The sequence below is a fragment of the Cavia porcellus genome, unplaced genomic scaffold, assembly GCF_034190915.1.
Source record: "Cavia porcellus strain 051 isolate PalLab524CR breed Dunkin Hartley unplaced genomic scaffold, mCavPor4.1 scaffold_1, whole genome shotgun sequence".
Lineage (NCBI taxonomy): Eukaryota > Metazoa > Chordata > Mammalia > Rodentia > Caviidae > Cavia > Cavia porcellus.
Window position 1 is genome coordinate 237595072 of NW_026947484.1, and position 22485 is coordinate 237617556.

Here is a 22485-nt window from a genome sequence, read left to right on the forward strand (position 1 = left end):
AATAATATTTAACAGCATCAACGGTGTGTTGTTTTATATTTTCTTGGTATTTTGAATGAACTTAAACCTCATTTATGAACTCCTCAACTATTTCACAGAGAATAATTTCCTAAAATAGTTTGTGGGTTTATTCAACATTTTGTCTATTGCATGACAAATTCTTTGGTAGGTGTTATGGAGACTATCAAGGTGGAAAATCCAGGTTCCTACCCACAGAGAATTGATAGTTAGGAGGCAACAGTAAAATCAACTCAACGTGAGAAGCAAAGGGCATGGCTTGGCCTTGGAAGGATGGTGGTGTCCTGCTGGCTCACTCACTTCTGCCGCTCTGAGTTCTTAGCTGGCATCTCTTCGTGCCCTACCCCTGTTCACTCCTGCTTACCTCCTTCATTGGCTGCTGGCTGCCTCATCTCAGAGGGAGGAGATGGGACAGCCCCATCCTGCTCCCGCTCCCCTACCCTTTCCTCCTCTCCTTCCTCTCCCTTCTTCCCTAGAGCAGAGTCTTCTGCCCTCTGAGTGTCTGTACAGCCAAGGGATTCTGAAGTTCTCCAGGAATGTCTCTCGGTGGGAAGGCAGAGCATTTCTGGATTTCACCTGTCTCCCTCTCCTCTGGTTCCTTTCTATCTGGTGAGACTGCACAAGACTGAAGCTCAGAGTCTCACAGTCTGCAGGGACGGTGGAGGACTTCCTGAGCCCCAGGACTATCTTGACTTTGACCAAGGAAGTATGCAGATGGAAACCTTGTAGTCATTGTGCCCTGGTTTTCACTGAGAGCTTAACGTGTCTCATGTCCATATTTAATCAGGCCAGCCACACTGGACGCAGGGCAGGGAGGGGACCAGAGGGATGCAGGGCAGACAGCGTACCTGGGAATCAGCCCCTCCTGCCTCAGCACACAGCATCTCTGACCTCCTCCTGCCTTCCTTGCCCTCGCTCTAGTGTTGGTGGCTGCTTCACACTTCAGCTATTAAGCCCTTAAACCCCATCCGTTCTCCCCATGACACAACTTTAGCCAAGGTTCCTTGGCACTTGCTCAGATGGTTCTGCAGGACGTGGCTTGATACGCTTGCCCTGAAGTAGATGTCTGGTCAGTCCCTGGTCTCACACCTACTAGTGGATCTGTCACAGGCTGAACATCAGCCTCTCCATGGCTTCCAAGTCCTCACCGCCTCCCTCTCCAGCCTCCTCCTTCTTTGTTCCCCCAGAAAATTCTGTGCTGTCTTGAACGTGCCCACACTTGCGTCTTGCTGTCTTTGCAGGTGCCCGTCCACAAGCTTGCTGTTGTGCCCTTTTTTCCTTTCTCTACCTGCAGACTTGGCCTCTGGGACTTAACATCATCTCCTTACTGGAACCTTCCCTGACTGCTCAAGCCAGGGTCACCCCTACCACATGGCCTCAGTGCCACCTTGATTTAACACATTTTATTATAATTAAATTTAAATGTGCATTGTGCTGAGCTTTCAGGCTCACAGGGAAGGGATTACTCTCTCATCCACCATGGACACCCTGGTGGCTGGCTGAATGACTGACACTGTAAGCTATGTAAATGGTTAAGAAAGAAAGGAACTTAGATCTTAGGAGTCTTTGCTATCTTGATTTTTATTAGGTTCATTTATTTACACATGCATGCACTTGTTCCTGTACAAACATTTACTGAATACCTACTATGTGAGAATGACCTCCCTCTCCCTCTCTAGGCAACAAAGCCTTGATTAAACAGACAGAAAGGAGAGGCAGCCACGTCCTTCCTCCAGGAAGCTGTGCTCCGTCGGCCTTTGTTGAAGGATCCTACAGTTTTAGTTTCCTCTCATCAGCTTTTTCCTTAATGGCAAAACTCATGGTGGCAGTGACAATGGATTCTGCATTAGTATTAAAAATTCATTCAATAAATAATGGATTACAACCTCTGTTTAATAATTATTAATGCAGTGCAATTTCAGTTGCCCAAATCTCAAGATGTTTTAAACATAACTAATTGAAAACACAATTAACAGCAACTTGCTGAAATAAATCTGAAAGGCAGGACACCCTTGAAAACCTCAGAGTCTAACAGAAAAAATTCAGATGCATTCCCTCCCACACTGTGCAAAGATGAAAAGCGCTCCTGGCTCCAGGGAGGGGTTGGGGGTCCCTGGCGGTGTTTGGGACAGGAAGGTGGTTTAATGGCACGCTTCTCTGCAGCCATGGAAACTCCAGGGGACCACTTCACTGTGTCAGGGATTAGAGGAGTCACCTCACCTTTGTGCTGTGCTCAAGAGAGAGGGGCTGGACTCAGTGCTCTCACTAGGCCCAAACTCAGCCAAGTGAGGTCCTTGCTCGGTCCTGGTAGCGCACAGGGCTGGACATCATTCGAGTCAAGTGCGGCTGGTGACCTGGCTCACAGAACCTAACTCGGCATTCCCTGCTGGCCCCGAGGCCCCTGCATCCTTTATGTGGCTGGCTCTGTCTCTTCTGAATCAGCAAAACCAGTGCAGCTGGGTCTTTGGAGCTTATATGAGCTCCCTTGACTTTCTTGTTGCAGCAGCAGTCAGTGAAGAGAAGATGCTTTGAGGCATTCATGGGAGTAGCGTGGGCTGTTGGTTGGGATCTGGGATCCTCCAGGGCTGTAGGCTGGACTCAGCATGGGTGAGCATGGATTGTCTTACCCTCGAGTTTATCGTTTTATCACTGTTCTAGTTCACGCAAGGTAAGTTCCTTTCTCCACCTTGCCTTTTGGGTTGGGCGTCCTGGCCTCCTTGTCTCCATCAGTCCTGAGTGGGTTTTCATGGTTACTGTGCAATGAGACACCATAAGGGCTATGAATGAACTGTGGGCTTGGCCAGTGCCTGGCACTCAGCACGGGTGATTCCCCTGCCACATTCAGCCTCGTGTGCTGCTCCTGCATCACAGGGCTCCAGACACTGACGTGGGCATGCTTTCAACACCATCCTATGGATACTGGGTGTGCAAGAGTTATGGTTACTGGGTGTGCAGGAGTTACACTTGGAGGACAAAAGGCAGCCACAGAGGGAGCTGCTCCATTCTGGGCTCAGTGAGGAGAGCAGCTTGGCTTGAGCTATGGCAGAGGGCAAGTAATTAGATGTAATTAGAGATATAAATGGGGATGTACTGCACAACTGGGGATCCAGCCTGGAGAGTTTGACTTCTTCCTTAAGAGGGTGATAAAGGATTTTTAAAATTAGAAGGTACCATGGGTTGTAGCTTAATCTGTGTATGACAGAGTAGTGGTTCTTTTACTGAGTATCAGGATGACCTAAAAGGCATTGCTAACCTCTCCCCTGCAGTTCTGGGCTCATTCATTGTAAGATGAGGTCTGTCTGAGACTTGGCACTGCTGTCTGGTGTGTGGGTAAAGCCTATGCTGGTGCTCAGAGAAGAAACCTGGAAAATCACTTCTGTGGAGGCTGCTTGGAGGTTTGCGCATTCCGAGGGAAGTGGCACAATACCTAGCTCCATGCTGATGTCAGCCTGATGTAAGGTAGGAGCCGGGTTCTAGAAAGAAGAGCAGACGTCACAAAGACTGGGGAAGGTCTGATGGCCAAGCAGACAGGTGGGAATACTGGCGAATCTTCCAGAGTGTCTCTCCCTGAAAGAAGATGATGTTTCTCATGAGGAAGAGCATGGAGTGGAGGCTTCCATGTCAGTTCAGCTGACAGGTCCTAAGCTTCCTGGGAAGCCTGAGGGTGGGCAGTGGCTTTAGCTGGACCCCTTGAGTACAGTGAGGAAGCTAAAGAAAGCATTTCTGGGAGGGAACCAGGTACTGTGCCTGGGCAGGGTGAGCCAGGTGTTGAGAGTGCACAGAGCACACATCTTCCCGATCTCGAGTAGGAGCGCCTTGTTTAGTTCTGCTTCTTAGGTACTTCTCTTGATGTACCCTGGTCCCCAAGGTGTTGTGATGGCATTGCTCAGGTCTGGGGGAGCCCAGTGAGGACCATGGGAAGAGAGGAGGGTTCCCCTTCTGTGGGCTGAGCTCCTTCATTGGCATTTTAGTCCTCACTGGGGCACGCATACGTGAGTGCCACTTGCTGGAAGCTGTGTCCTGTACAGGCTTTCATTCCATGCCCTCCAGGCTGCTGCATGGAGCCGCACAGAGGGCTGGGATCTCTGGCCCATCCATTTGGCGTTCAACGGAGCACATGATCATGCTGTTCAAAGGTGTTAGGACTTCGCCTGCTATTTCTGTAGAGGCTGATCCCACATGGGACCGCCCTTGCGTGGAAGAGCCAACAGCAAGTCTAAAAGGTTCTTCTTGGGTGTAAATTTAAACACACTTTTTTGGGTTGTTTGTTTTTGTGTTAAGGACTTAATGTATGGTGCTCCATCCTGCAACGAAAGCAATCTGAGTTAAATCTATAAGCATTCATTTCCCAAGTTTAGATTTTTCTTCCCCCTTCTCAGCTGGTGCATTCCCCAACTTCTGAATACCTAAAAATACCCAGCGTGGTTCCCTCTACAAAACACCAGCACCCTGCCAGCTGTTAAATAAATAAACTCGAAACAAAAATGCTGTCGTTGTGAAATAAGATATATTTAATTAAATAAAAAAAGGAAAAGCAAGTGCTATTACAAGAACATAAAACTGTAAGGCATAAGATAAAACTAAATTACTACAAGGGAGCTCGATCCAATCTAATCCTCGAAGATAAAGATGAAACCAGAAAATTGCATGTATTGAGAAATCAACATAAGCCCTCAGCAAATATTAACTAGAGATCTATAAAGTGGTTGATAATAAACAGTGCTATGAACAGTGGGATTAGGGAAGGAAATGGGAATGGAATCACATCCAGTGAGAGGGGCTTGGGTTCCTCTCTCCATCCAGTTGGGAGCAAGCTTCGGGATTTAAGTGACTTCCCCTCCAGCTGATTTCAGTCAGTCTGAGGGGAAGCTGAATGGAGTAGAGGCACCCAGGCCAATTTCTGGAAGACACAGAGATGGATGATGTCTCATTTTACCAGGCTCTAAAATGGAGCCTGTGGATAAAACTTTGGCCTTTTACTGTAGGTTTCTAACTTGGCTATTGACACGATTTTAACAGTGTATTTAAGCATGGAGAATGATCCAATTACATGTTAAGTAGCCTTTTTTATAGTTCTAATAAAGGTCCATTTAGACGTTTATGCTGACAACTTGGCTCTTTGGAAGAGCATTTTTCAAGTTGCCTGCTGAAAGAGGACATTTCAGGGCAAAAAAAGAAAAGTTTTTTTTTTTTTTTCCCTTAAAAGACTGCTATTAGGTGGGAAATGTCGCGCCAGGTTTCAGAGATGCCGAGCGTATAGAGGCTGGGCCTTCTGGTGGAGAAGTCAGCAGTGGCAGCTGGAAAAAATCAAGCTCATTCACAGGTGAAGACGTCCTTTTTATCAGAGCTGCAGACTCCGGGACAAAGATGCTCCTCTGAGAGCATTCATTGCTGTCCCACCCACACGGGGTGCTTCTGAATGCCATGTGAATGGGAGCCCGGCTCCGAGGGCAGGGAGCAGCTCAGGCAGCAGGGATGGCTTTCTCCCTCGCATCAAGGCCCAGGGACTGCCTGGCCTCCGAGGAAAGTGCCAGGCCCTTTGGGAACCAGTTAGTGTTCTCAGGCCCCTGGGGACATACATGACCTGGGGCTTTTAGAAACAGATTGTTTCTTTTCTTTTTTTTTTACTTCTAGTGAGGCTACAGCTAAAGTGTTCCTGACAGAAAAAGAAATCCCTGTGTGCTCTTAGACTAACATCTCCGCAACCTGGCGAGTGCAGGACTGGGTTTGAATCTTGTCATGAGCTTCTTATGATCTATGCTGTCTCCACTCTTGAGGCTGGATTCATGAAGTTGGGGGCTTTTCTAGGGTCATTTTCTAGGGCCACGGTAACAAAGAACTAGAGTCTAGGCAATGTAAACAGAAAATGATTTTATCACAGTCCTGGGGGCTGGAGATGAAAGATGGGGGTATTGGTAGGGTTTGTCTTTTCTGAGACAATCCTTGGCTATTTTGTCACTGTCTTCCCTTTGGGTGGGTTTGTGTCCTGATTTCTCCTTTTACAAGGATGTCTAGTCCCCAGTGGAGTAAATTCCACTCTTCTGACCTAAATTGAAGGCCTGATCTTCAAGGATATCTGTGTCCTGAGGTACTGAGAAATACGACTTCAGCACAGGAAGGTTGGTGAGACACAATCCAGCCCTCAGCAGGGCTAACTCTTAATCTGTGTATAATTGGAAATTACAAGTGGATCTTCTTCCTCTGTCTCCACAGGTTTGCCTGATATAGGGGTGCCAAAATATAACTTATATATGCCCTTATTTTGCTTGTGGAGGCAGGAGGCAGGGTGCCCTGTGCAGGAATTTCTGTTGTACATTAAGGAGCAATTTTACTTCCTAAGATCCTGCACATGTGATTTTCAGTGGTGCTTGGTTTCCATCTCCAGCCCTTCTCATCTAATTGATCCAGGTTAAGGTTTTAATACAGATTTTTTTCTAAACTCCCCAAGTGATTCTAAGGTACAACGAGGTTGATACATCTCTATCCTTAGGGCCACTTGGTACTGATGGTGACCTCAAGGATGAGTGGTTTTGTCTATAAGTCATTGCTGGTGCTTTGGGAGACACCCCTGCCCCACAATGAGCGTGGTGCAGAAGCTGGAGACAAGGTGTTTGTGGCTGTGATGTAGAAGAGGTCTTCGTGGCGGTCAGGGGAAATTATAGATTTGGCTGCAGCCTCTCTTCAGTCCTGATGAAGGTTCAGACAAATGGGTTGATGAGCCTCAGTGCTGGGAAATAACACTGGCAACTGGGATAAGCATGTGAGAACACCTTCCGTGAAGAGCTTATTAGTTCTTTGGGACATTTGTGCAATCGGACTGTATTTCACCACCCTTCATACCTTGCCATCCTCAGAATTACCCACAAAGCTTTCACAGAATCTGTCTGTCCAGTCCTTGTAGAACAAAGGGAAGGCCACCGAGGGTAGCTGCGTCTCCCCCACCTTGGCCTCCCTCTGCCCTGAGGCCTAGGAGGGGAGGCATACCAGAGCAGTGGTTTTTCACTGGAGCTGCACTTTTGAAACAACTGGGGGCTTTTAGAAAGACTGATATGAGCGCCCAGACTGGAACAGTTCCATTAGTCTTTGGGTAGGGCTTTCCTGCAGGCTGGCTTGACCACCTGCGGTAGACATGGATGATGGTCCAGAAGCTCTAGGTAGGGAGGATGACTCTAAGAGAAGCATGATGAAGGGAAGGTGAGACACAGTGTTCTGTGCAAGCATGTGAACTGAAGTGAATTATGATGTATGGGTGGGGGAAGAAGACTGGGACTACTGGTATACCACTTAGCAAAGAGCTTCCTACTATGTAGGAAAATGTGGTTTCTATGGAACCCATGTGTACACTTGGGTTTTGCATTTCTTGGGAATATTAGAATGTCTGCCAAAATTCTAGACAGATGAATTCTTCATCCAGACAAATTCTGGATGAAGCAGAAATACTACAAGTAGTTAAAGCGTTAGAATTATCTTTCCTTATGTTTCAACTACATGTGTCCTATTTTGATTCCTTCTGTGCTCACAGTAAGGACTGACCGGCCACAATCTTTCATGTGAGTAAATACTTATTGTCTGTCAGCCACATGCTCAGCATTTTGACTTCCAGAAAGCTTACACTTGAGTTGTAAGGCTAACTTTCTACACCTTGGGGACAGCCTGCTCTGATTTCAGGGTTGGAGGAAGGGAAAGGATCTTGGTAGGGGTGATCTCGTGGGTAAGAATTGTGCTGCATTACGGGCAGGATGAATGAAATAGCAAAACATAAAACTTGATTGCAGTGGGGAAAGTGTAAGAGAGTACACAAAGTTCAGCAGCACACTCTGGAGGCGTAAGGTACAGAAGAGGGCGAGTGGTGGGTGAGAAGGTGGCTGCTACTTGGTTACCTGGTCATGCTGCTCCTGGCTCCCTGTCCCATGCTCTCTACAGGGCCGTGACAATAAAGACAGAGGTGTTACCAAAGACAGAGCTTTGAGTCAAACCCTAAGTTGACGTAGGTCACAATGGGGCCACTGAGTAGGAAACGGGAAAGAGAATCGTGGTGAAATATAATTGCTCTGTTTTTAATAACAGAAGAGTAAAAATGCAGACTAAACTTGATTCTCTTGTAGACCCAAAAGTTCTTTAAAGCATTTCTGTCTTTTCGGCTGGCTTTTGTTATGGGGCCACTTTCCTAGCCTACTTTAAGGAGTCTTAACTTTCCAACTCATTAATTGTTGTCTTGCATTCTTAGAGATTTTCAGGTTTCTCTTAATCCCTCCCAAATCCTGTGCATTTCAGAGGTAAGTTGGAGAGGCTCAGAGTGCCCTGGAGGTGTTGATAAATCTTCAAATACTTTGCTTGTTGGAGAAGCTTTTTCATCATCTACCTCTCCATTTAATTCACTTAATGCCTTGGGTGTGAGTGGCAGTGCCCGGGGGCAGAGGGCAGATACTGACTGAGAGTAAATCGAACTCTCGCCCTCAGTTTGTGGAAGAGAAGCCTGCTCTGCAGGAATTTCTAATAAGCACCTTTTCAGGTCAGATGTGTAATAGTCAGAAAAAAGTAGCTGAGGTTTATATGGGATACAACCATAATTTTAACTGAAAAAAAACCTAAGAAATCTCTCCTTTGTAGGAAAAATAAGAGCAATACAGAATCGCATTAATATCACTGTGCTAATCACACTAAAGTAGAACAGTTAAATAAAAGGAAAATGAAAATCGAGCATCCAGGTCAAAGTCATGGTACGGCAGAGCATTCGTAAGACTTACTCAGCCTCGTGGTTTCCTGATAGCTCTTTGTCCAATGAGATTCTTTTCTGCTCACTGTTTGGACTTGGTATATTCCTTGCCATGGGCAGGGTTGTTAGAGTGACCTTGGGTGGCAGTGGAAGAGCCCAGTGTATGGAGTAGAGCTGGCCAAATGCAGAGTGGAGGGTGACAAGGTCATACCTGGGGGACTGTCCCAGTCCTGCCCTGACTGCCTTTGTTCTGATTCACTGACCTCTTCTCTCCTTCCCTCCCTCCCTCCCCCCTTCTTCCTCCTGTGTGGTGGAAGTGTGGTTGCTACCGTGGTCAGTGAGTGGTCCCTTGTCTCTCAGAGCCTCTCTGTGTGCTCGAGGCCTGCGCTGGGCCGGGATCTGTGTGTGGAAACACACTCGTAACTTTGGGATTTCTTCCCTGACCCCAGATTCCACTCTTAGTCACTGCTCCCTTTACCACTGTTCCTAAACTGATTTCTTATGACTCAAAGGCTGTAACCCACACTTTGCACTGCAGCCTGAATGGGGAGGCAGCCGGTTAATAAAGAAAGCAGCACCTTTATTTTCTTTTCCGTCTTGCTAGGTTCTGAAGCTAAAAAAAATTGCGGCATGCTTCAGACTTGAGCCATGGTTGTGAATGTATTCACTGTCGAATTCATCTGTGAGGTTATTATACGCAGCTTTGATGTTGCCGCAAGACTACCTGGGTCGTTTTGTTCCAATTACTCAGTGTGGAGGAGGAGGACTTCCCTGCCACAGGAAGGCACCCAACTTTGATGTTTTCTGGTGGCTTCCCTTCTTGGGGGCTGGTACATCAGGAGGGACTCTGGGCAGCAGGGGCAGGTCCGAGTGGGGGGACTCCAGCCTGGCTGCTCCGCACACACGGTGAACACCGGGCGCCTCTGCCCTGTGTGGCTCCGGAGGGGAGAAGCCCTAAGTGTGGTTCTATCAAGCACATTTTCCATCGCATCACAGAGGATTTGGAAATAACCTCATTTTCCTCAATTAGGAAGATGGAGGTTGTAATAGCGGTACTTTGCTCTCCTCAGCCGTCTTTCATCTCTGCATCGCAAAGTGCTCTGAAAGCCTGATTAACGAAGCTTCCCGACTCCCCAGCCAGGCAGGCGCCCCACTGCCTGCCTTGGTGGAGGCTAAATGGTTGAGGCCAGCTCTCTGGGTGAGCTCAGGATAATGGGAGGTCCTGCTGACCCCAACCGAGGCGAGGACAGTTGCTGGAAGCCTCCCGGGTGGGGGGTGGAGAGAGACAGGCGCCTACTGTCAGGGAGGCTGCCAAGGGGGGGAGGGAGGCTCCCGGAGCCACCCCTGGGTGCCTCCGTGGTCAGATCAGGGCCTTGTTAATAATGCCGCTGCCCACCCCCATCCAGCTCGGGGCCATCACTCACTGGAAACCAGGACCTGGACTTTGATGTCTCCCATGGTCACAGAGTCCCAGATGGTTTGGCATTTTACCTCGATGACACCCCTGCCTAGAACCCGGTGCCCCTTGTAGGATGTGAGATGCCCATGCCCCCTCAGCACCTTCCATTGTGCCCCCCCAACACTGCCCAGGACTCTGGGCTCACGTTCAGTCTTCAGCATTTTATCAGTTTGGCTCCTGTTTGAACCTCCCGGGACCAGCCTGGCCTGCTCCACGTATGGCCTTCCGTGCCCTCTTCTGCCTGCTTCTGGGTAGACACCAGCACGCTCACACTTTGACAGACCAGTCTCTCCACTTTGTCCCTTTGAGATGACCCATCCTCCAAGACCCTCCCAGCACCTGCAAAACCTTGGGTTGTTTGCTCAGGCATTCCTGACCCTCCCTAAGGGCAGAGTGCTGTCAGAGTTGTCACCTGGTTTAGACTTGCTACCTCCTCACCTTTCTTCTTGCCTGTATTCCTTCCTCCTTCCCCATGAACTGTCCTTGGCACATGAGAGACTAACAAGTGAACTCATAAGTGGTTTAAATATAGGTCCGAAAGAAGGGTCAGGAGGCTTTTTTGTGAGGCTAACCTCTGAAAGGACCTTATCTGAGTATTCAGTGCCTTTAGAGGGGTCTTTCCTTTCTCAGGATTCTTCAGAATGGCTAGGGCTGTAGGAACTCGGGTTCTGGGTAGATGGGGCATAATGTATTATTGTGGTGTCTAGCTGACCCCCCAAAGCTTAATGCCCTCATAAGCATACCTTTTAGAGGCTGCTGAATCTAGGGTTTGTGCTACTGGGATCACGGATGTGATACTGGGATTGATTCCTCGTGTGATGCTAGGATTAAGCATATGAGTTCTAGCCTGAGTAAGATATAAGGAACAGAGAGAGCCGTGGTCATGTCTTGTCTTTTGCTACCTTTCCTGCCTTGCTATGAACTGTTTCTCCTCTGTGATGCCTCTCTGGCATGTCATCCTGCCTTGCAGCTAATTGAGTATGGAGTGAAATCTCTACAAACTGAGCTAAATAAACTTTTCCCCCCTTAATTTGGGTGTTGGGTATTTTGTCTTGGTGATGAGAAAAGTAGCTAATATATAATGTATCTGCAGAAATAGGCAAGACATAAAGACGGGGTCCAGAAGAGAACAGAGGGCAGCAGAAGGCCCGTTCTTTCTTGTCAAGGAGAAATTTTTAAAAAACAGTAGATTTAGTATTTTTTATTGCTTATCAATACACACTTCTAAAAATTACACTGAAAACTAATTTGTAATATGTCACCAAGATGATTTTCTACCAGTGTTTGGAAATCCCATGGATTCTCCAGACAAGGAGCTTGACAAAGTTGAATCATGCCTGAGAGAATAGATATTAATTGGAAAATTCTTATTCGTCCCCTCGGAATTGAAAGATGCCTTCACGCTGGGTTCTTGACTGTTGTGCTGCGGGCTGTTCTAGGGATTGTCCCGACCCATCCCAAAAGCAGTGTGAGGGGAAAAATGATGCATTGTTTTGTAAAGGTTTTCAAGTGTAAGAAACTCAATGAAACTTACTTCTATCCCTTTTCTGGAACAAAAAAACAAAAAAAATCTGCTGAAGGGGAAAATTCGGAATGGGAAATATAGGATGGTTCTTAGGTTGGAGTTTTCAAAACTGGAAAGACTGCCTGGGGATCCCACATGTGTGCTGGGTTGGGGCCGAGCCGTGCAGGCAGGATGAGCAGGGCAGGTCTGCCACATCCCGAGGCCCCGTGTGGCCACCTCTTGTCTGGCTCCTTATCCTCACAGCAGCTCCTCTTCCCTGCTCAGCTCCTCAGGGACCCATCGGTGATTCCATCTGAATTGGTCCTGATTAATCATTGGAAGTCTATCAGGGGCTGCAGGGCCCCTTCTGGGGCTCTCTACCCCTCAGAACCCAGGAGCCCAGGCACCTCACCATGTTCTCAGCATTTCTGGGACTCGATCCTCTTTATTACCATCAATTTTGGGACTTGGATCCCAAGAAGCAGCTCTCTAGTCAGGGATAGCACTTAACCACATTCTGATTCCTCTCCCCTCCTTCTCCAGTCTCAAAAGGCCCAGAGTTTTCCCTGACCCTTGACAGGAGGCCAGAGTCCTTGGGGGTGTCCTTCACCATTGCAGGACATGCAAGTCTTCCCCTCTGGGAGCACCTCAGCAGGCTGAGAAGTAACGAGGGAGCTCTGAGGTGGGAAGAAAGAGCAGGAAGTGATGGCTCACTGTGGCACCAGATTGACGAGTCAGAAGAGCCTAGCAGACTCCTAAATGGATGCTAGATACATAGGCAGACAATAGGCTTGAAGCTTGGACAGAATAAAGAGAAAAAAATAAGTGTTTTCCTTTTTTTTGCAGGTGCCCCAGTCTTCACCATCGTCTCTGGATTTTGGTCTCCAACATCTTCAGACTTCCAGGGCAGACTCTTGAACTTCTGACAGCCTCGCACGGGGAACTCTGCATCAGCTTTCATCCTTTGACTGCTGCGGGATCTCGGGCCTTGCAGTATGCAGGTGGCTATTTTGGGTTCTTCCACCTCTGATTGTGTCAACAGCCATTGGGGTGCTTCTGTTGCTGATCCTGTAAGTTAGAAACCCTTTTTCATACTTACATTGACTCTGTTCCTCTAGAGCACCCTAACTGATCCAAGGAAGCTGACAGATCTCTAAAGACGGCTTCCACTGGGGAGAAGTTTGAGGAGCAGCCCTGTCAGGCTGTCTGGCTGCATGAGGAAAGCAGGGCAGGAGAGTGAGAAATGCAAAAGGAGACCGAAGACCTCCCCCAGGCTGACTCACTCCGCCCATTCGGATGCTGAGGTGAACAGAACCACGGTAGTGAGTTTCCCTTGACATCTCTCTAGGATATCTGCTTTACTACATGGAGCTGTATGGCCTCTCCTTCCCCGAATACCCTGGGTGCTCACTGCATCCTGTGAGCATCACACTTTTGATAGAAGTGTGCAGCTAGCCAACAAAGAGTGTGTTCTCCGCCATCATCGGGGCGGTCATTGGGAGGTGACCGATTTGCTAGGGCTACATCCACCTGACCCCTTGCCTTGTGGGGTACCCTGTGGGGAGCAGTTGCCAATGGAAATGAGAGTGGAATTGACATCTGGGTTAAGTGAGTGAAAGGGACTTTCCCCATCTGATAACTGATTGGGCAAACAGATGAGGACTTGGATTGGTCAGAGCCACAAGACAGAAGGAGCCTGGGCCCTCGAGTGAGCCTGTGACAGGTACCTGGCATTAAGTATGGAATTGGACTATGGTATGGACAGGAAGCAGCCTTCCTTATGTGGCGCCCGAGATAATGTGGGTGAAGTAAGTTTTACAGTAATGCAATCCCAAAGCCCTCGGGTAAACCCCAAGTGCAGGTCACCACATTCTTAGTTTAGGTTCATTTCCTTTCTTTCCTTCATTAGTGGCTCAGAGGGTGTCCCTGATGAGTGAGAAGGTTTTAAAAGATGAATGAGGCAGAGAGGCCAGTGGGAGAGGAGGTCACGGGGTCTTTATTGAAGGAGTTTATTCTGAGGGTTCTGTGAGGTTTTTTTTTGTGTGTGTGTGTGGTGAATTCTGGGTCTATGGAATTATGAAAGTAATGGAGTCATGAATATAATTACCTCTATTCTGTAATTACCCAGCAAATATCATATGAATACATAGGGGGTTTGAGTCAGCAGATCTGGCAGCTGCAGAGTTTGATTATGATGATTTAGCTGTTGGGAAATGCCAGGGATTAATTGTAGTTATCAGTATAGGAACAACAAAGAGAGATGGCCCCGAATTAGGAAGGATACACGCAGGCTGTGAGAGGAGAGGACTTGGGGACCATGAGGTCATTGGACAAGGAGCCCCTCTGGAGGCCGCTGCCCCTCCCAGCCTGCAGGCCAGGGTGTGTTTGCACTGCTGGTTCCCGGGTGACTGCTCTTTAAGGCTCCTGCAGTAAGAGCACTGAGACAGCAGGTGTGTGAGTTGGGCCCTTCGGTCTTTGCAGTGGTCCTTCCCTCCCCCTTTCACACGTGCTAATGGGGGGTGTCAGCATGGCTGGTCCCATTTTATAGACGCCCAAATGAGTTGTAAAGAAGCAGTCATTTTCCTTCCCCTCCTCTCTCTCTCTCTCTCTCTCTCTCTCTCTCTCTCTCTCTCCTCTCTGTTTCCTGGAGATTGAAGCCAAGGCATCCATATAGAAATAAATCTACAGCCCTTTTTACTTTTTATTTTGAGAGAAGTCTGGCTCTTCTGAGCTGCAATCTGGCCCTCTCAGTAATCGCCCTTTCTCTGCCAGCCCTTCCCTCTATGCCCTTGCTCTGGGCTCTCGCTCTGTGACAGCCCCTATCCACTCAGCCAGGGATTTAAGTCTTGAACTTTGAACTTGTATCATTGTTTGTCAATTTCTAAGGCAAAGAGTAGATAATTTGATGATCCACTGACCCCGAGTACTGTATTGATTGAGGTGAGTAGGTTAAGGTCTCACTGCTTGGAGATCTAAAACATTTGTACTCATCACAGGTGGAAAAATTTTTATTTTATTTTTAAAATCAGTACTGGGGATCAAACTCATGACTGCCTGCTTAGCTGCTTAGCTAAATCTCCAGCCCCAATAGGTGAAAAAAATTTTAACTGATTTTGTTGTGGAGATGGGTCAAGGTGCTTGGGTTCATTCTCTTTCTACTTCATGCTTTCCTCATGGTGAGGTAGAATTAGACTAAGGTTTAAATGAGCTAACATGTGGAAAAGGCTTACAACACTCAGTGTGTATATATCATCACCAACATCTTTATAAACTCGTTATTTACTAGCTTTGAAATCATCCAAAATTTTATAAAACTAATGTAACTACAACATGTGAACCCTATATTCCACTATCAATTTTCAACAAGAGCTACATTGGAAAGTTACAAATTTACATTGATAGAGGTGGACTTTCTGAAGGCCAAGAGAAATAAATTTACAAAGACAACTTTGCTGTTAGGTGGAGAGGTCAGCAGAGTAAGTACAAGAAGGAAGATGTGTGGGAAATTATTTCTTAACCTGCCTAGCGCGGTGTGGTGCAGGGAAAGAACAAGATCTTTAGTGTCAGGTTTGTGTCATAGCCACGCTCCCTTGGTGTCAGCCCTGGGCCAGTTCTTTCTCTCATTTGAATCATTCCCTGCTAACCTGCAGGCAGAAAAGGGTTGATTCTAAGCCTTGTGGAACTTTCAGTCTGGTAACAGAGAAAGATCTGTGCAAATAAATGCATATGAAGTAAAAATAAAAAAAAAACAGTCTTGAGATATAAAAATTAGGGGATAGCAAAAGACGGTTTGGACTCAGCTTGGCAGATTGCTGGTCATCTTTGGGCTAAAGGATGGATCAGTGCTATTAGTAGAAGAGTGGAAAGAGATCATTTTCTTGGTACAAAGCTCTTAACTCCAGGAAAATCCACTTTTTTTCAATAGTTCTGGCAATGACTGTGGTTTTATCCCCAATAGAACAACTGTGCTCTTATCACATTCAGTAGAATCATGGTAGTTGCTGGACACATTGTTGGATTTTGTTAGTAAACACACATTGATTAAGGAGCACACATACTCTTGTTACAGCATCACTGATGTTTTTCAGGTAGGCTTTATATTACAGAGCAGTTTTAGGTCCCACAGACAAATTGAGCAGAAGGTACAGGGATTTTCCATGGACCTTTGTGCCCTATGTATGCATCGCCTTCCCCATGATCAATTCTGTGTCAGACAGGTACATCACAAATGTTGCTTTACATAGTTGGTTTCATGTGTAATCATGCACACTTTGTTTTATACGTTCAAAGACATTTTTAGCAGGGTTAAAGACACAAACATTGCTAAGAGAACAGGCTGAAGAAAGAGCATATGTTGAAGGCCAGAGGCAAAGAGAGGAGGATGGTGGTTCCATAGTGGGAGGAGAACAACCAGCCAGGAAGACGATGACAAGGTGAAGCCAGAAGAGTCAGGAGCCAGATGCTAAGGAGTTTGAGGGCCCCTGTGAGGAACTGAGTTTTCTCTCACTGAAAGGTATGGGAAGCACCAGGAGGGCTCTGTGCAAAGGCTGTCATGATTTGACTTGCATTAAACCATCACCAAAGGGGTATGCAGGGATTGGTAGGAACAAAAGAGGACTCCTGCCACTTGGATGAAGGTGATGCTGTCCAGGCGTAGAGAAGGGCATGGTCTTAGGGTACATTGGAAGTGACATTGGAAGCCTGAGGTAATGCCTGTGGCATGGGAGGTGTTAGAGAGAAGTGGCAAAGATGAACCCACAGTCTGCTACTTAAGTCAGCAGCAGATGATGGTGCCACTGCCATCAGTACAAAGAGGACTGAGGAGGCGCAGGAAAAGAGGGGTGTCCTGTTATGGGCTTGTCACCTGGGATGCACTGGAGGCATCCACATGGCAGCGTCCAGGAGGTAACTGGGGAACGAGCCTGGAGTGTACATGAGGTCTGCATGGGGAGATGCCAGTGTGCAGGTGACACATGGTCACGGACATGAAAGAGGCTGCCTTGGTGAAGGGAGAGGAGAAAAGCCCTGGAAAGGCTCCATGGGATTTACAAATTTAGTGGAAGTATAAGGGTTCCAGATTATCACAGTAATATGGACAACACTGTTAAACACTGGCTTGCTATGTGCCAGGCCTTGCTGTGATTGTGCTGCATGTGTTTACACATTCATTTTCACAATTACCAGGTGAAGTAACTTGCTCCAGAGACTTTTCATTTAACCCTTATGGAGCCTGGAACAGCAGAGCCAGAGGAATGGGGTGTACAGGGAAAGCCAGGCATTTGACAGCAATATCGCTAAGAGAATAGTATTCCAGAATATTCTGAGATGGAGGAGGTGGTTAGCATGGGCATGTAGACATGGAGGTTACAGAGTATGGCAGAGAAAATAACACAGTGGGATGATGGGGTGGTAGGAGTGGGCACTAGCAATCATGGTTGGCAGGGAAAGAAAGCTGAAAGATGTGGCGGTCGGTACTCTGATCCTCAACTGCCCCCTGAGGATACAGGATATATAAAAGGATATATAAAAGACCTGGCATTGTGCTTAGCATAAAGTTGGCATGAAATAAATGCAATAAAATAGTTTTAATACATGCCCAAGGAAATCTGGAGGTCATACAACTCTTCTTGTTACTGACACAGGAGTAAGAATATACTTGCACAATACTGGTCCACCAGCACGCATAAGTGCAGGCACCGTAAGAGGCTCCATGAGATGCTCCCGGAGGAGGAAGACAAGCTCTACCCCTGCATGAAGTGACAGGCTGGAGGAAAAGAAAACCTGGGATAAGGTTTCAGTGACAGTCCCTCCCCTGCTGAGGAGGCAGCCAGGGGGGCAGAAGGGTTTGGGGGAGTGATCTCTGGGCTTCAGTGGGATGAAGAATTTCTCTGCAGAAGAGATGGACTATGTTGTCAGTATTCTGCTTCCTGTCCAAAGAATAAAGCACCCTGGTAGGTCAGTGGCTCTGTCTCTAAGCTTGGTGGGTCTAAGTCAAAGCAATCAGTTACAAATATTTCTCTTCGCATTTAGAAGTATCTCACTGCATCAAGTTATGTACAGCACAGCACGTCTTACGACTTCTCTCCTCTCAGACTTCCACACACTGCTGGCAGTAGAGGCTGGTGGGAAGAAGCCAGGGCACCGTGGGTAGATCCCCACAGAAGCCACCCGGAGCTCGTAATCAGAAAATTGGAGCAATACGCGGGCTACTCTTAGAGTTCTGAGAGCTGCTTGTTAACCCTTCCGTTGAGGAGCAGGAAGCCATCCATGACGTGGAATTTGACCTTCATCTGCTGCTGAAGAAGATGAGACAAAGTCAGGACTGACTACCATCAGAGAGACCAATGTCGAGTCTTCACCCTGAGGCAAAGTGGTGAGTGACGCAGAGTAAAGGTGGGCTCTTGTGTCCTACTAGGGACAGCCCTTCACTGGTATAATCTTGCTGGGAGTCCTGACTTTTGCCCCCGACAGAGTCTTGAGGGGTAACAGGGAAGAACCGAGCAGGTCCTGGTGGGCTACAAGACAGGGCTTTGGGTGCCCCAGGAACTGGGTTGAGTTACCTGATGCACCAGTACTCAGATCTGAGGTGCCCAGTACTTTAGACTGACTTGGGCTTCTGAGCCATTTAGAACTTGCCCCAGTTTCTCTGCACACAAATTTTATAAAGCCTTCTGCAAATGTGTGGAGTGCTCTTGCTAATTCCTGCAGTTGCTGGGTGCTGGATGGGAATTTTGAAGGTGATAAAATGAGGTGATCCTGGGGCCGACTCTGTGGGAACGTGCAGAAATGCAATATTGTGTGAAATTAAAGAGAAATTATTCTCTACTTCTTGCTCACCAATCCACCTTCTCCTTTCTTGCCTAATCTCAGCCATCATTCAAGGCCAAAAGCAAGGTCTACGCCTTGTAGACTTCTTTGGTGATATTTTGTAACATTGCCATATTTTTTTTTGAGATAAAATTCACACTAGGTAAAATTAATAATTTTAAAGTAAAAAATTTAGTGACATTCACAGTGTTGGATAATTCGTACCTCTAGCCAGCTCAAAACTATTTCATCACCTCCACCAATAAGCGTTAAACAGTTACTCCATACTCTTTCCTTCCTCCTGCCTTCAGCAACAAAAACTCTGCGTCTGCCTCCGTGGGCTGATCTACTCTGGATATTCCAGTTAAACAGGATCATAGAAACATGTGACGTTTTGTGCCTGTCTTCCTTCATTTAGCATAATGTTTTTGCAGGTCCATCGAGGTTGTTGTTGTCTTGCATATAAATATTTTTTTCCTTTTTCCGGTGAAATAATATTCTACTGTGTGTATACACCATGACTTATTTCTCCACTCGTGTACTGGTGGAAATGGAACCGTCTCTTCTTTTAGCTAATTTTAATTACGCTGCCATGAATACTTGTGTACAGGCACAGGTTTCTTTTCCTTTTCTTTTTTCCTGTGAGTATATAATTAGGAATAGAATTACACGTCACATAGCAACCTTTCAGGAGCCACCAACATATTTTCCATAGCAGCTGAACTATTCTGTAATTTTAGCAGCAAACCTTATTCATTTTATTTTATGCTAACTCTTTTGCAAAAAGTATTTTATTTTCTCCTAGTCTAGTGCTTTGTGGAATCTTTATCATTGTTTGTATATTACTTTTTAGCTCAACCTTAAGCTCTACAACTACTGATGGTATTTTACTTATTTGCTCTCTTGTTAATTCTTAGATTCAATTCATGGTCAGTAGTATATTTTAGTAGCTGAGTCCTGGCTGTGGAGTCAGACCACCTGGGTTGAAGCTCTGGATCTGCCTCTGTGATGTATCCAATTTATTAAGCTATTTCACATCTTCATGCTTTAGTGTTTACACCTCAAGATGATAGTTGGGTTAGTTTTCTATAATTGCTACAGCAAATTAACCCCAACTTGGTGGCTTAAAACATCAGATTTATCACTGGAGAGCAGAAGTGCCAACTGGGTGTCACTGGGCTAAGATCTAGTGTGACTGGGCTGCATTCCCACTGGTGGCTCTGGGAAAGAATGTTTTCTTCATCTTTTCTGGCATCCAGAGGCTGCCCACATCCCATGGCTTATGGCCCCCTCTCATATTCAAGCCGTATCTATTTGCTGTTGATTTTCCTCCCACCTCTGTCACATCGCCTTCATCTCCTGCCATCTTCCTCTAAAGACCTTCATGATCACTTTGGATACTTTTGTCAAGTGCTCTTAGATCTAGTAAATCACCTCCATCAGCTTGGTACCTTAATGTAGACTGCCCTGTGGGAATTCTGGGAACTCTTACATCTCAGAAATGTTGCCTCCTAAGAATGAGCTGCCTTTTTCTCAGGAAGGACAGACTTATCAAACATTCCACAGCAGAGCCCTCTTTGAGATTCCATATAGTTCAGAACCCATCTCTGTTGGTACAACACATCTTGATCACTGATGCAGTGGTCAAGTACCCCAGAGGTCTATCATGTCTCTGTTGTGTCTGATACAGAAACTCTGTGTCCATGGAAAAATGTACTGGAGCTGAAGAGCCTCAGGTTGGGAGATGGCTCTGTAGGAGGGAAGGTCATCTGGAATTGTACTGAACTCTGAAAGCCTCTGACTGCTGTCCTGATGGATTTCTAATTCTGAAGAAAATTCTGGTTCCAAGAAAGGTCCAATCAGGTGGTGATGGATACCTCTGCCTTATTGTCTTGGTCAAGGAAAGACATTGGGCATAGAAAGACAGGGCATAAGGGCAAGAGCCCAAATACCATGATACTCACCTGTAATTAATTAACTGCTCACTTAGCGAGATGCAGAAAGTGTTCTCTCTCACTGTGGCCAAAAAGCTTTTGTAACCTTGCTTGGATGCACTCTCTGCATCTGGGAGGTACATGCCTGCTCCCAAACCTCATAGCAAGAGCAGGATTCAGGAATAGAGGCAGGTGATGAGGCCAGATCCCTGGATTAGGAGGCAGCAGGCAGGGCTGTGGAAGAGAAAGTTTTGCTAATGAGAAAACTTGATTTTGTTAATTGGTCTCCCTTGGCCTTGGCTACTCCATTTTTAAAAAGATAGGTGGATCAAAGATTTTGCACAAGCCCTTGCATCTTCTGTACTTGTGTAAAGGGTTATGCCAAAGAATTCCTAAGTAAATACTTCTCAGATGATTTAATGTAAGATCCTATCAACACAGTGCAAATTTAGAATTTTGACTCAGTCTGTGGAAATGTCTGGGTGCTACCAGGCCCATTTATGTTTACTCATCTGCAATTTTGAGAGAAAGCCTCAGCTCTCTTGGGTTCTTCCACACCTCAATTTTTCCATGACCAGCTGGCCCTTGGGGTTCAGGAGGATCCAAATTTCTGAGGGTGGAGAAAAGGCAAATGTCTTTTGAAGTTCATGAAACATTTTTCCAGAAACAGAAACAATAGGCTTTGCTGGCTTCTGTGACAGCAGTAAAGAGGACCAGATGCTGAAGCTTCTGATGCTTCAAGTGGGACTTTAAATCCCCTCTGTCTTGGTTACTTTCTCATTGCTGGAAAAAAAATAACACGACACCCAAAGTTAAAGGAAGAAAATTTTATTTGGGCTCACAGTTTGTAGACGTTTCAGTCAATAGTTGGCTAACTCCTAGATACGGAGGCATGGCAGAGGGACATCATAGAAGAGAAATAGTCCATGGCAGAATAGGTGGGAGACAGCAGAGCAGCAAGCCACTGCACCCCTTCATTTCCCTTTTATCTCACCTGGGCTGCAGTGGTGCCACCCATACTCAGTGTTGGGCTTACCAAGAACAGTGTAAAACCAATCAGAGCACTAATTATTACAGCCTTTGCTTCAGAATCACATGCCTAAGATCTATTCACTTCTGAAGCCCACCCATGAGCACATGAGGCTTTGGGGGGACATCTAGATACAACCGTAGCTACCTCCCACTAGGAGCTGCCTCTGGGATCCTTGAACTTTGAAGTGAAGCTGAAGAGCTCTGGAATGAAATGGGTCAATCTGATAGTTGGAATACTGAAAGAAGAAAAATTTCAAGCCTTGTAGGCCACAAGAAGTGATCCCACCAAATCGCTGTGTAGAGAGAAAGGAGAAGACAGAAGGGTGGAAACTGGGCAGAAGAGATCCACGAGCAGAGGTCCAGGACCACGCTCTAGGTGCTTAGGAAGCTATGAGCAGTGGTTTCTGAAATGTAAGTGAAGATCAGGGGACGCTGAGCTGCAGCTAGAGAAATAGGTAGGGGCAGTCCAGAAAAGTGCTGTAGGCCAGGTAAGGCATTTGGACCTGACCTTGTGAGGGGGCTAGAGGTGAGGAGCCTTGAAGGGTACCAGGCAGGTACACAGAGCGCTTCCCTGAGCATGCACAGCCCTGCTTCTTGTCATCAGGGACACACTCTCACTGTCTCCTATTTTTCACAGCAGCCTCAGGCTCTTCACTCAAGGAATTGTCACTTCATGTTGAGAACAAGCAGAACAACAAATTCTCAAGAGAAATCTGTGCTTTTCTCTAAGTGTTATTGGCAGAATGGGAGGAAAGAAACTTGACACAAGATATCTGGCGCTTTGGGGGCAAACAGTATATTTTGCATATAGCTGCAGGCATTGGGAGGGCTTGTTGATGCTTAATTACATTTGCATGCTTTCCTGGCAAATGCTGAGGTTACAGTTTGTTGGGTGACATGCGTATCTTTAGCCTTGTAAGGATGCTACTCACCCTTTCTAAATATTAATCTCAGCTGTGAGTTAAATTCTACTGTGATCTGAGAAAGGGTTTCTGGAACAGTAGACAAGATGAAA

General features: G+C 46.6%; 1 long non-coding RNA gene across 1 annotated transcript in view; it reads left to right on the top strand.

The window, feature by feature from the left end:
- The window catches only part of LOC134471821 (uncharacterized), a 354989-nt gene that overhangs the window by 247437 nt on the left and 85067 nt on the right, over positions 1–22485 (top strand). Inside the window, exons 2-4 of the long non-coding RNA XR_010041508.1 lie at positions 12544–12698; positions 12816–13001; positions 17790–18070. This is a non-coding gene — a long non-coding RNA (uncharacterized LOC134471821). The remainder of the gene's footprint in view (positions 1–12543; positions 12699–12815; positions 13002–17789; positions 18071–22485) is intronic.